The 13,193-nt window shown below is 35.2% G+C and overlaps 1 pseudogene; it reads right to left on the bottom strand.

Moving 5' to 3' along the window:
- The window catches only part of LOC136831444 (zinc finger protein 624-like), a 378,392-nt pseudogene that overhangs the window by 66,452 nt on the left and 298,747 nt on the right, over nucleotides 1-13,193 (bottom strand).

The raw sequence follows: 13,193 nt of genomic DNA, 5'->3' as shown, positions 1-13,193 counted from the left end.
TTCATCAATTTAACTTTAGCATTTCATATAAATTACTTCAGAGGCTGTGTACAGTATATTATCTTACGTCGCTATACACACGCATGTACATACATACATACATACATACATACATACATATATATATATATATATATATATATATATATATATATATATATATATATATATATATATATATATATATATATATATATATATATATATATATAATATAATATAACATTTGAATAACTAATTGTCGTTACTTATGAGTTAATTCTGGAACATCACAGATCACAGGGTTAGATCGAGAACAAACAAACTTTCAAACATGAAACAATACACAAAGACCATAATCTAAATGAAAGTTTTGTACAAAATTCTTGCACAAGAGACATGCTGAAAATTCATCCGACAGTGAGAATGATGAAAACGACAACAGAGGGCTAACAAGGTAAAGACAGCAAAGTGAGGTCTATATTTGATGATTGTGAACAGTTTGCCAGTAATTTCCAGGCCTAAGATTTCATATTTAACAACAATGGCAGTTTCATTACATCGATACAGGAAAATCTTTAAAATAGATGATGAAATTTATTGGTATCACCATTTTCTTAATCAAATTATCTTTTAGTCAGAGAGAGAGAGAGAGAGAGAGAAATTTTTTTTGTATTGTTCTTTACCCACCTTTGAACATTGGATGTCATATACAGTAATTCAAACCTAACAATTTTGGCACTGACAATTCATAACATTCGAGAATTCTAACAACAACTATGAAAAGAACAAATAGCATATGGATCGATGAACAGATACAACACGATGTTTTATAATATATATATGTGTGTACATGCATATGTATGAATGTGTAATTATGTAAACAGATTTATAGTGGACATAGAAACTGTGTATACACAATATGGGTGTCATTAGCTACGTTTCCAAACTTCTTCCTGACTTATAATCCGACTACAGTTTATCTGCATTCCTCAACTCAGGGTTCTTTAATCCGGTCATAAAATCTTAATTATCCTCCCCAAGGCTGTCCAGAAGAAAGTGGCCGTTCCGAGACAAGGCCAAGTTAATTTACAAATCTGCCATCACTTGAGGAGTCAATAATAGTATTTTTTTTTTTAATTGTATCATTTATTTTCATCAGTGAGTCTGGGCTAGATATTGAACATTAGTATAATTTATTTAGGTGATTAGAAACTAGATCATCCTCACCCTACCTTCTGATCAAAGCAGTTTAATGTATGACTTCAATTCTTTAGATTTCAGTTCATTTTACATCTTCACATTTAGATACGAAAACAAGTGTCAAGCTGTTTACCGTTTCAGACCTAGCATGGAAAGGTGTGGTGACGTGTCTGCCATATCTATGCGATATCCAAACTTAGGTCAAGGTTTTATAAATCAAATTTGTGAAAAATGGCAATGTCTAAAATGTACTACATGTTCATGGTCATTTTGGTTTGACTATGATATTGATAACTGGCGAATATAGAAATTTATATAAGGTAGCGACGTTGGTGGTACTGGCTGAAATGATTGGTTGTTGTTTACGACTCTAGTCACCTCCTACCCACAGCGAATTTGATGGGCTTGATATTTGGGCCTGGAACTATAACGAGTCCTTTTGAAAGATTCCAATTCCTTCTTTCATTGATGATGGTCACTTCGGAATTCCCTTGTAAACGGTCAAAAGTCAGGGGGAAAGTAAAAGTCGTTTAAGTTGCCAGTACAAAAGGGAGATCACTAAATCTGCCATTGTCCATGAAACAGGGAATTGGAATTGAAGGACTGGGGATAATCCGAGGCACCATTCTCAAACTAATGTTCGAGTGGTTCCACGCAAAAAACTCGATGCAGGTGGAAGGAAGGAAAGGAGATAAAAAAACAAATGAGCATTACCCTCCAAGGATACCTGAATATGCCTTTGATATAAACTATATATATATATATATATATATATATATATATATATATATATATATATATATATATATATATATATATATATATATATATATATATATATATATATATATATATATATATATATGTACAGTATATATGACTTAGAAATTCCATAGTTTACTTTTTTATATTTTTTTTTATTTAGAAAACAGACACGTGTCGTGGATGATGTAGAATTCATAACAGAAACCTAGGTTTAGGCCAGATTGGATTATACAGGCTACCAAATGCAAGATCTTTTGTAAACAGCTTGAATATACACCATTATATGGCCTGTCAAATAAAAATCTGAAGATTAGTAATAACTATAATTCGAATGACTAATTCTAGAATGTCAAAAAGGAAGAGTTTCATATACAACAAGTAAACTTCCATACATGAAACAATGCACGTGTGTCGATTCTAAGAGAATTATTTTTCAAATGTTGCCAGGCTGATAATCCTATAGCCAGGGGATAAATTGTTATCATCATACTGGAAAGACCAGACATATAAATACGTGGCAGTGGTGGAAGGGAACAGCCGAATATATGTTAATAGTCTTATATGAGTTAAAATATATGGAATAAGATACAGAAACTGATAAAAAAGAGCAAACATATCCCCCTAAAACTCAAAAGATAGTGCACCCGAGAGAGTAGCTGCCATGTTGTGTTTTTTACTTTTTTGCTGACAGTCTGGGTAGTGTAAATTTTTGCTGACCGCACTCTTGGCTGACAACGGGCACGAAAGCTGCTTCCCATACAAAACAGTTATTGGGTTAATCACATTTTATTATAGTTACCTTACATTTCAGTCTCCAAACCCTGAAAATATTTTGCACTTTGTTACAACATGAACACGACACCTCAACCAAACAAGATATAAAACTAAAATAAAGAAAATACAACTACTGCCTGTACATAAGTATACAACATGAACACGACACCTCAAACCAAACAAGATATAAAACTAAAATAAAGAAAATACAACTACTGCCTGTACATAACTAAAGAACATTTCAGTTTGTTTGTTGAAGTACAGCGTTTTATTTTAACACATATGAAAACAGCAAAGCTGTATTGCGGTATTGTACAAAAAGACTGCACTGCATCGTGTATTCTTCTGAGTTTCTGAAACCCTTCTAAAAACCCAAATTTTTGTTTTATGGTCTCATAATGTTCTTTAATACTAAGGCTTTTGTTTAAAATTGTGGAAACCAATAGTTCCTTTGCCTAGAGTTGCTTAGTGAACGCAACATATTTCATCACAAAACATAACCAAAATAAAGAGTTACTGAGAGTTTGATTATGATAGCCTTGCTATAAGATTTACTTTTAAAACCCTTTTAACGTATCACAATTTCACTTTTGTCAGTTAATAATGTTCCCATGCTGGGGTCGTTTGAGTCAAGTGAAAATAACAGTAGTATACTGTACTTATATATATACATCATCTTTAGCCCGTTGACTCATCCTATCACAGGCCTTGTAACTAGGCGACATATATTTTTTTCATGATATTTTTGTTTAATTATTACTTTGAAATACAATATATACACTGCATTCAGATAAACTTCCTCTGAAGTTAGGATAGGGCTATACTGTATATGAAGACGTTAACCTTCAGCCTTTTGGATGCATGGTAAATTTCCAAAACTTATTTTAGACAAAAAATAGTGTCTTCGGTACTGGGAAATATGATATATAAAAAAAGTGCATTAATCTTTTTATAATGGTAAATGTTTCATCATTTACATAACTTACAAAGTTCACTGTTTTGTTGAAAATCATGATTCATAAATGAAATGTAATAAAGTTTAAGTAAGAGTTTTACTTGAAGTTATGGGCAGTTGAAGTTTAGAAAATTTTCTTGGCAAGATGCATTCCATTTAGTATTTCCAAGAGTGCAATTCTTCCAGTTCTCTTCAAGCTAAAGCCCCGTACACACTACGTGATGCAGTAGTGGTGTTGAAAAAAATCACTAGCGGCCAAACTGTACTGTAACACTGCTCACTTGTTCTCCAGCCAGATTTGACAGTAAAGCGTAACATGTTCGAGAAGAGAGAGTTGAAAGGGATATACAGAATGCAATTAATGGATTAAGGGAGAGGCAAATATTCCTTTTGCCCTTCCTTGTCAAGGTTCTTCAAAATGACTTTAGCCCCACTAAGTATTCAAACATCTACTATGTATTGTAATCCATAAAATACTTGTGACCTATAAGCTTTTCAGATATACATTATATATATACAGTATATAACACACACACACACACACACATATATATATATATATATATATATATATATATATATATATATATATATATATATATATATATATATATATATATATATATATATAATATATATATAATATATATCTTCCCAAGCATCCCAGCCACCAAACACTCAATTTAAAGCTGGAAAATACAAGTGTAGAGCATTGGTCCTTGTCCATTTAAGAGGTTTGGCGGGTGGTGGTGAGTGGGCCATCGGCACTGGAGCTGAGTGGACGTTCTCCTCCTCTGACTGCTGATGCAACACTGCACAGGCACTTGAAATCGGTCTAGCCCATCAACACGTTAGTGATGCGGCTTAGTGTTGAAAACGTGGTTTTTCAACACATCCGTTCAACAATGCGCGCATCATGATGCATAGTGTGTACGGGGCTTTGTATTTTGATTTAAAGTTAAAGCAATATTGTACTGTGTGCCAGTAATTATCACCATTCCCTTTTCAGCACTTTCCTGCACTATAGGCTAGAGCTAGTACATAAACTGCAGCTCTTGGCTTCTTATAAAAATTAGTATAGCTAACCTCACTGTATCATGATGTACATAGCTTTATTTAAGGACCAAGGCATGTGACCTGTGTTCCCCTGTATGGCCTGTTTTTTAGTACTGTATGTACATGGATTTTCTTCTAGCCTTAGTTTTTCCTTTGTTTTCCTTTCATTTTGAACTAGCCTATCATTTATTTTTTAAAAATTTTAAGACTCCAATCGTTGCCTACAGCCAACTTCCCGTCAGCTAGTTCCCCTGCACATTCTTCTAATCTCCCTAAGCAGGTACTGCACTCTTCTTTCACTATTTTTCTTGTCTCCCAAGATTTTTGCTTTCATTTTTATTTTAGTTTGCTGTTTTTATCCAATCCCCCAGCAACTTTTCCAGGTTCTGGTTAACCATAGATTTTTCTGTGAGTTGTTTTTTTAGTGCATTTACATCTGCATGGCTTGTTGCAAGTTTTTCCCCTCACACCCCAACCCCCCTGCAGTCCAAACATATGCCTTAGTGTTGATTTTTCAATTTTAATCTTTGCTCCTTCCCATTCCTCTTCTACCTCCTCAGGGCATCTAATGCAGATGTAGTATAGTCCTTTTACTTTTCTGTTATTTTAATCACCTTTATGTGAGTTCTGAGTTATTTAGACCAGTGTTTGCATTTTGGCACTGAATACAACTCTGATTGGTTCTAGTGTCTGAGTCAAGGTGGCCAATAACTTCATCCTCAAAGACTTCTTGTTTGCTTACTTGAAAGCTTGAGTGAGTTAAGTAGTCAGTCTAGTAGCCCGATTTTGTTTTCTTCTAGGCCTATTTAAATCACCCCTTTTATCTATCAAAAAGATATCACTGTTGCTGAAACTTTTATTTGGAACATTGTCTTTTGTTATTTCTGAATTTAATCTGCCTTCTTGTTGAGGTGGATTTTATGTCAATTTTTGTGACAGTTTACTACTACCTACCATGTCCTTGTTTACCTCACCACACAGGTTTCCTAAACCAAAAACTCAGCACTAACTTACCTTTCATTTTTTTCTTTCTGATTTCCCTGTGTGGATGCTTTTTCTCGTAAGGCAATGAAACTGTATAAAAAAACATTGTCTGTTTGAGGATAAAGCCCTAAGTACAATATCAGAAGTCAAATGGCAGGATAAAGTTGAAATGTTACCAAAAGGGAAATTAGGGAAGTTTCACATGTGGATGAGATAATGATGAGGCGGTGGTGGAAATGACTTGAAAATGTCCTTTGCATAACCCCTCCGGGGAGTAGATGGTATCAGCTGGTCTCCTTTGAGTACCAGAAGTGTAAGCTGGGCTCCTATGGGTAAAAGAAGAGTTGGACGGCCCAAACCTATTCAGATGAGCACAGGAAAGATCTTGGTGGCATAACTTCACTGAACCCTTTTGCATCATGAAGCTTTGGAGGATATGATAATGATAATTAATGTGATGAATGCTGTCTTCAACTTTTGTTTTGCAACTTATACTAACTGCTGGTTAACTGTTCTATCACTGCTAAATGGCTACCCTTTTTAAGTTTGTCTGGGAATATTTTACAGCAAATGAAATGGAATTGTAAGTACTACTGGGTTCCATTAAAATGTGAGTTTTATTTGGTTATGCAGAAAAATCTTTTTTACACTCCACAGATTACACCAATGATCACTGAAAATTTACATGCATGTGAACATAGGTTTAACCCTTACTGGACAGACATGATCATGTGAGTCATAATAATACCTCTCGAGTTCGATCCGGAGCCCCTCGGGTGAGAATAAATATTTAATGAAATACAGTTTGAACGAATTTTGCAGGAAAAATGTTCATATCACTTCAATGGTCCATAAATGAATTATGGCAACTCTCATGGAAATACCAGCACTGTACCTCAGTACTAGACACAATACAGGATAGACTTCAGTGTGACTTCAGATTTCATGTGGGAATGTACTGCACCTCCTCATCCCAGGACATCTTTTATGTATTTGCTCATACATATACCCAGGGATTGCATTTGGTTTTATTTCTCATCTTTTATGACAGTATGTCAGCTAAATTGTAATTTTGTAAACTAAAGTAAAAAGAAATATTAGAAAAAACAAGTATACCTCACTAAAAGGTACTGCATCTCCCCATCTCGGCACATCTCATAAATACTCATATTTCACCATATATATACTCAGAATTTGTTACTGATTTTAGTTCTTATTAGTTAAGATATTGTGTGAGCTGTAATTGTAACTTTACAAATTAAAATTTAAAAAATTATTAGGAAAAAACATGTATAACTTGGTAAAATTAGCATAATTTTATGTATACATATATAAAAAAAAGAGGCCCCACAGAGGGTTGAAAACATTCACTTTCAACTCCCATGGAAGGTACAGAAAATTCTTTAAACTTTTTTTTTCTTATACCAAGTGCATTTGCAGATCTTCCTCTTTCCATTATTTTTCTTTTTACATTGACCAACCTTAAGTTTGCCCAGTCCAGGGGTGTTTTTCATGTATATTTTAGCCTGACCTGTTAGGGTTAATGTACAGCCTGGAAAAGGTTCCTCATTGGACGGGTTGGTATTGTTCTCGGCTAGCACTCTGCTGGACCCGCGTTTGATTCTCTGACTGGCCAATGAAGAATTAGAGGAATTTATTTCTGGTGATAGAAATTCATTTTTCGTTCTAATGCGGTTCGGATTCCACAATAAGCTGTAGGTCCCATTGCTAGGTAACCAATTTGTTCTTAGCCACATAAAATAAATCTAATCCCTCGGCCAGCCCTAGGACAGCTGTTAATCAGCTCAGTGGTCTGGTTAAACTAAGGTATATACTTAACAGCCTGGAAAAAACTTAGTATGAAAATAAAATTCTTATATAGTGTGGACGACACTATTTCTTTAGAAGAATGGATTAACACACAAATAAAAACAAATACCTATCCAGTCAGCATAGGCAAGAAATCTCTAGAAGGCTGGTAACTTTGAACTTTACAAAATGGCTTTTGTCAAATAAAAAGTGTCAGCAATGATATTGGTAAATCAATCAATCAATCATTTTCTGTGGCACCCATGGGGATGCACAGGGCCTTGAACACATGCCACCACATTCTGCCCTGGGCTAACTGCTCAAGATCTCCCCAACACCTGTCTCCTGCTTCCCACCTCAGTGTCCTTCACCACGTCTCCTTTGGCCTACCTCTACCTCTTCTACCAAAGGCAACCCAACCCAGTGTATCTCATACTATTCCATCTTCTATTCACATGGCCTAGCAATTCCAACGTGAGAACCTAACATACTCATCGATCAGCTGCACCCTCATTACTACTCTAATTCTGCTATTTGGTATCCTATCCCTCCAATTAATTCCTAATATCCTTCTGAGCACCTTATATTCAAATGATAAGAATTTATTATCCGAAGTCACTGTACTGTACCATGACTCATGCCCATAAATCAAAATACTCCTAACTATTACCTTATAAATTTTGATTTTTGTATGTACAGAAAAAATGCTATTATTCCAAATACTTTTAAGCATTCCCATTGCCTGATGAGCCTTTTTTAATCTTTCCATAAATTCTGTGCTGAGAACCATCCTCATCTAAATAAGTACCTAAATATTCAAACTTGTCCATTTGATTTACAACCAAGCCTTAGACAATCCTGTGCATTTTCAATACAGTATTCATATTAATGATTTCAGTCTTTCCACTATTAATAACCAAACCAACCTTTCAAACTTCACTCACTAGACAATCCAACACACTATATCTTTTCTGGTCCCTCGCAGATCAAAACCATATCATCAGCATAATCCAAGGCAAGAAGTTTCACATTTTCTCCCCACAGTATACCTGCAATCGTTTCTCTTTTAACACTTCTCATAACGTAATCTACGACCAATACAAACAACAGAATGCCACCCTGAATCGCATCAGACTTGACTTCAAATGGATCACTCAAACGCCCATCAACCATCACTTAACAAGACGCGCCCTCATGCATGTTCATGATAACCGTCACAAACTTTTCCGGTATTCCATAGTGCCTGATGATTTTTCCCATAGTCCTTCTTGAAATACTATCAAAGGCCTTTTCAAAATCAACAAAGACTTAACAGTTTCCATTTCATTTGCTTGCTGCATTAAATGCCTAACTATGAAGATCTGATCACTGCAACCCCGTCCCTTTCTAAAACCGACCTGTTCATCCCTCAGAATATCATCAACCAATGGCTCCAACCTATTCAACATCAAAGAAAATTTTCAAGGCTACAGGTGAGAAAGTTACTTCGGTCCAATTACCACACCTACTAAGATCTCCTTTCTTTGGAACTTTAATCACACCATTCTTCCAACCTAATGGTACTGTATTATCCCCATCACCCATATCTCATTGAATAATATCTTTAGGACAAATGCTAATCTATCCTACTCCACTTTAAACATTTCCGGGGGTAAACCATCCTCTTCTGGTGCCTTATAATTCTTTTAACTGTTTTATATTGCCTTAACTACTACTCCTAGCCTGATCTAACCTTCATCAATATTTAAATCTTCCTCAGCAGGTGGTATATTCTCTTCTGGGGGGAACTGGTCTATTGAAAACTGTCTCAAAGTGCCCCTTCCATCTACAGTACTTATGATTTCAACATTTTTGGTCAATAAATTACCTTTTTTATCCCTGACTGGTATAGCCTTATGCTTACCAGCACTGCCAATCAGCTCTCCAATTGCTTTATATCTTATCCTCTGACTCTGACCATCATTTTTATTAATTAATTTATCATTTTCACAACCTTTTCATTAACAGATCTTCTTGGTAAAACATACCAAAATATTACTGTAATACTTTGAATGCAAAATTGTTATGCCATGACACACAAAAAATGGTGGAACCTTCAACTTGATAAAATGACCTTAATTCAAAATGCAAATAACTTGCTGAAGCTGATGAAACAGGTCAAGTTTGAACAATAATGGAAGGATGTTTAAAACAGAAAAATATTCGACTTAAGGGAATGTTCTTGGGTCAAGGTCTGATCTGATACCAAAACAAAATACCCACTAAAAGATGCCCGCTATCACTCACATTTGCCTGTTCCCATATCCGTACCATACCCATACACTTACCCGTATCTGTATCATACCCATACCCATAACTGTGCCATACCCATACCTATAGCCATATCTGTACCATACCCATACCAATACAGTGCCTTTATCCTTCCATTGTTAGGAACAATCGTTTGTCGACCCTTGGTGGATTGTTGCCTCCTTTTGTTGTTTTTGTTTTTCTTCCATCGTCTGGTGAATGGCGCCAGACCCAGTCAGGTTTTGCAACGAGCCAGGTTCTGGGGGGCAGATTGACCGATGGTCCAAGGTAGCAGCAGCAGGTATACCAGTCAGGTCCTGGCAGCAGAGCAGCGGAGAGTTTGTTGAACGAGATGGTTGCCGTGTCGGCTCTGTCATGGTCGTCGTAATTGGAGGAGGACGTCAGCACGTTTTCTTGCGGAAGATGGTTGCCGGTCGGCTCTGTCATGATCGTCGGTACTGGAGGAGGACGTCAGCACTTGAGGACGTTGAGGACGAGATGGTTGTTGTCGGCTCTGTCTTAGTTGTCCTGCAGTGTTCCTGTCGAGCAGTTGGTGGCTGCTTTGGTGTTTATCAGTATTTCCTGAGTGAATTTATAATGTTCCATTATCGTTTATTTATTAAGATTGTTTATGCTGCTTGTGTATTTGTTTATGTATTATGTTGACTGTAATAATTAATTTTGCTCTTGCTGCTCTTGTATTTGTTTGATTTTATGTATTCTATTAAGTAATTTATAAATGTTAATTTATTTGAAGTTTAAATTGCTTGTATTTTGTGTCCTTAAGTAAATTTGTAGTGTTCATTTCATTATTTTAAATTAAACTAAACCTGCTGAATCTGACTCACTGTAAATAGTAAATAACTAATTTGTTGACTTTTTTGTATTTGGCTCCTCCCTCCTTTGTTTGTCACCTCTCGTCAGTCATTCATTGCTTGTTTATTTTGAAGAACCTGTTGATCTGATGCTTAGGCCAGGATTGGTTCTGTTTTGGCTTCCAGACCATCACCAGTAGTAAAAAAAAAAATTTTTTTGTAAATTTTTTTTTTTTCTGCTGTTGTTCTAGGAACAATCGTTTGTCGATTGTTCCTTGGTGATTGTTGCCTCCTTTTGTTGTTTTTGTTTTTCCTTGCTGGCGAGCTGAAACAAAAATAACAAAGTCAGGTTCAGCCAAAGCCAGGTTCTGAGGGCAGATTTTGGTTACCTGCGAGTCAGTCCTGGCAAGAGCAGCGGAGAGTTTGTTGAGGACGAGTTGCCGTCGTCGGTCGGCTCTGTCATGGTCGTCAATTGGAGGAGGATTTTCTGCGTGGAACTTATCCCATGATTATTCGGTACTGGAAAATTCAGGCGTTGAGGACGAGATGGTTGTCGTGTCGGCTCTGTCTTAGTTGTCCTGCAGTGTTCCTGTCGACAGTTTTTCTTTGGTGTTTATCAGTATTTCGAGAATTTATAATGTTCCATTATCGTTTATTTATTAAGATTGTTTATGCTGCTTTTATTTGTTTATGTATTATGTTGACTGTTATTTTCATTGGCTAATTTTTTAAATGTTAATTTATTTGAAGTTTAAATTTAAGTAATTCATTTGTAGTAATTTCATTTCATTATTTTAAATTCAAATACTGAAATCACTGTAAATATGTAAATAACTAATTTGTAATAAACTAATATTAAGGTAACTTTTTTGTATTTGTTCTGCTCCTCCCTCCTTTGTTTGTCAAAAGATTACAGCCCAATTGCTTGTTTATTTTAGAACCTGTTGATCTGGTAAAAACGAGATCATAATACATACCCATATCCATTTACCCTCCATAGATTCATGGAGAGCTAAATTAACCCTACTAATAATAGTCAGCCCAAGGGACCCATTTACCTTCTGGTCATATGCAAACAACTGACCATATCTTGGTGTAGGTGAAGGTGCACGAGCAGCTGTTGATGGGGTTTGAATCAATGCTGATGCCATTGGCTGTTCCAGATCATCACCAGTAGTGCCTGCTGTTGTTCTAGAATTACCTGCTGGGTCCATTTCGAAACAAAAATAACAAAGCTCAGCCAAATATCCTTTATTACTGTATAGTAAACCCCCCGGATTTGTGTTCTCACAATTCGCGGGATTTTCTGTGGAACTTATAAAGTGAAAAATTGAAACTTTTTGAGTAATTAATTTTTATGTTTATGGCTAATTTTTTTATATAAGAACGATTTACTAATTTTCAAATACTAATACTGAGAGAGAAATTTTATAATAGATAAAGCTTTGGCTGGTAAAAACTGTTTCCAGGATGATAGAATAAGCAGCTGGCGCTTAACCTTTTTTTTCACCCGTTATAAATAGATGCTCAGAATTGATACTATTGGAATATTAAAGTGATTGAAATGGTAGTAATATTATAATAAAGTAATACTGAAGTTATAATAAAATTATGTTTTAATATTTTTAGAGGATACATTTTATGATAAAATAATGTTTAATTAATATTAAGTTTTAAATAGTAAAATTAAATAATAAAAATAATAATTCTTTGTCTTTCTCAGTCTCTATCTCTTACTGAGATGAGAGATTTTTTATGCCTATGCAATATGTTGCATGTTTATTTGTTCTGTATTATAAATAAATGATTTACTAATTTTCAAATATTAATATTAATGTAAGGGAGGGAGAGGGGGGAGGGGAGGGGATGGGAAGGGGGATGGAGTGACACACACAGAAAGGCTGCCAAGGACATTAATATACAATAATAGATTACAGCAACCTAGCATGAATGTATACAATTCTTAGGTAGGCAGACAAGTTGACTTTTTCTTGCTCACATACCAAAGTACAATGTTTTAACATAAGTTACACTGAATGCAAGATCTTCTCAAATAAAATACCAGCAACAGTTTATCAATCTCACGAAATACATCTAAGACTCTAGAAGTATATAAATCACAACTAAAGGACATTCCGTCACACTTCCTCTCTCCCTCAATTTTATGCATCAGTTGTTCTTTCTCTGTCACTGTTGGATATCCACATCTAACCTAGTCTAAAAACTTTTATAAAATCTTAATCCATTTAGTCTTAAAAAACCTTTGAGAAAACTGAACGGCTTTTTCATTATGAATTTTTCTACAGTTCATATCAAAGCCTTTTAGGTTCTTACCTTAAAACAATAACCAAGTGTGCTTGGAGACTGCAATCCTCTGCTAAGGATGAACAATTTACCCACAAAATGGTCCCTTCTCCCCAAAATCTAATCACTTGTTTCCAGCCATGAAGCCCACCTTATGGAGAAATTTTCATTAAAATCCACACAGCTTTTGGAGAATCCTACTAAAATACAAAATTAACCAAACAAAACATAGCCTCTTTGACAAGTGTATAAATCACAGA

Source organism: Macrobrachium rosenbergii, chromosome 48 (genome assembly GCF_040412425.1).
Source record: "Macrobrachium rosenbergii isolate ZJJX-2024 chromosome 48, ASM4041242v1, whole genome shotgun sequence".
Lineage (NCBI taxonomy): Eukaryota > Metazoa > Arthropoda > Malacostraca > Decapoda > Palaemonidae > Macrobrachium > Macrobrachium rosenbergii.
This window is presented reverse-complemented; position numbering and strand designations above follow the sequence as displayed.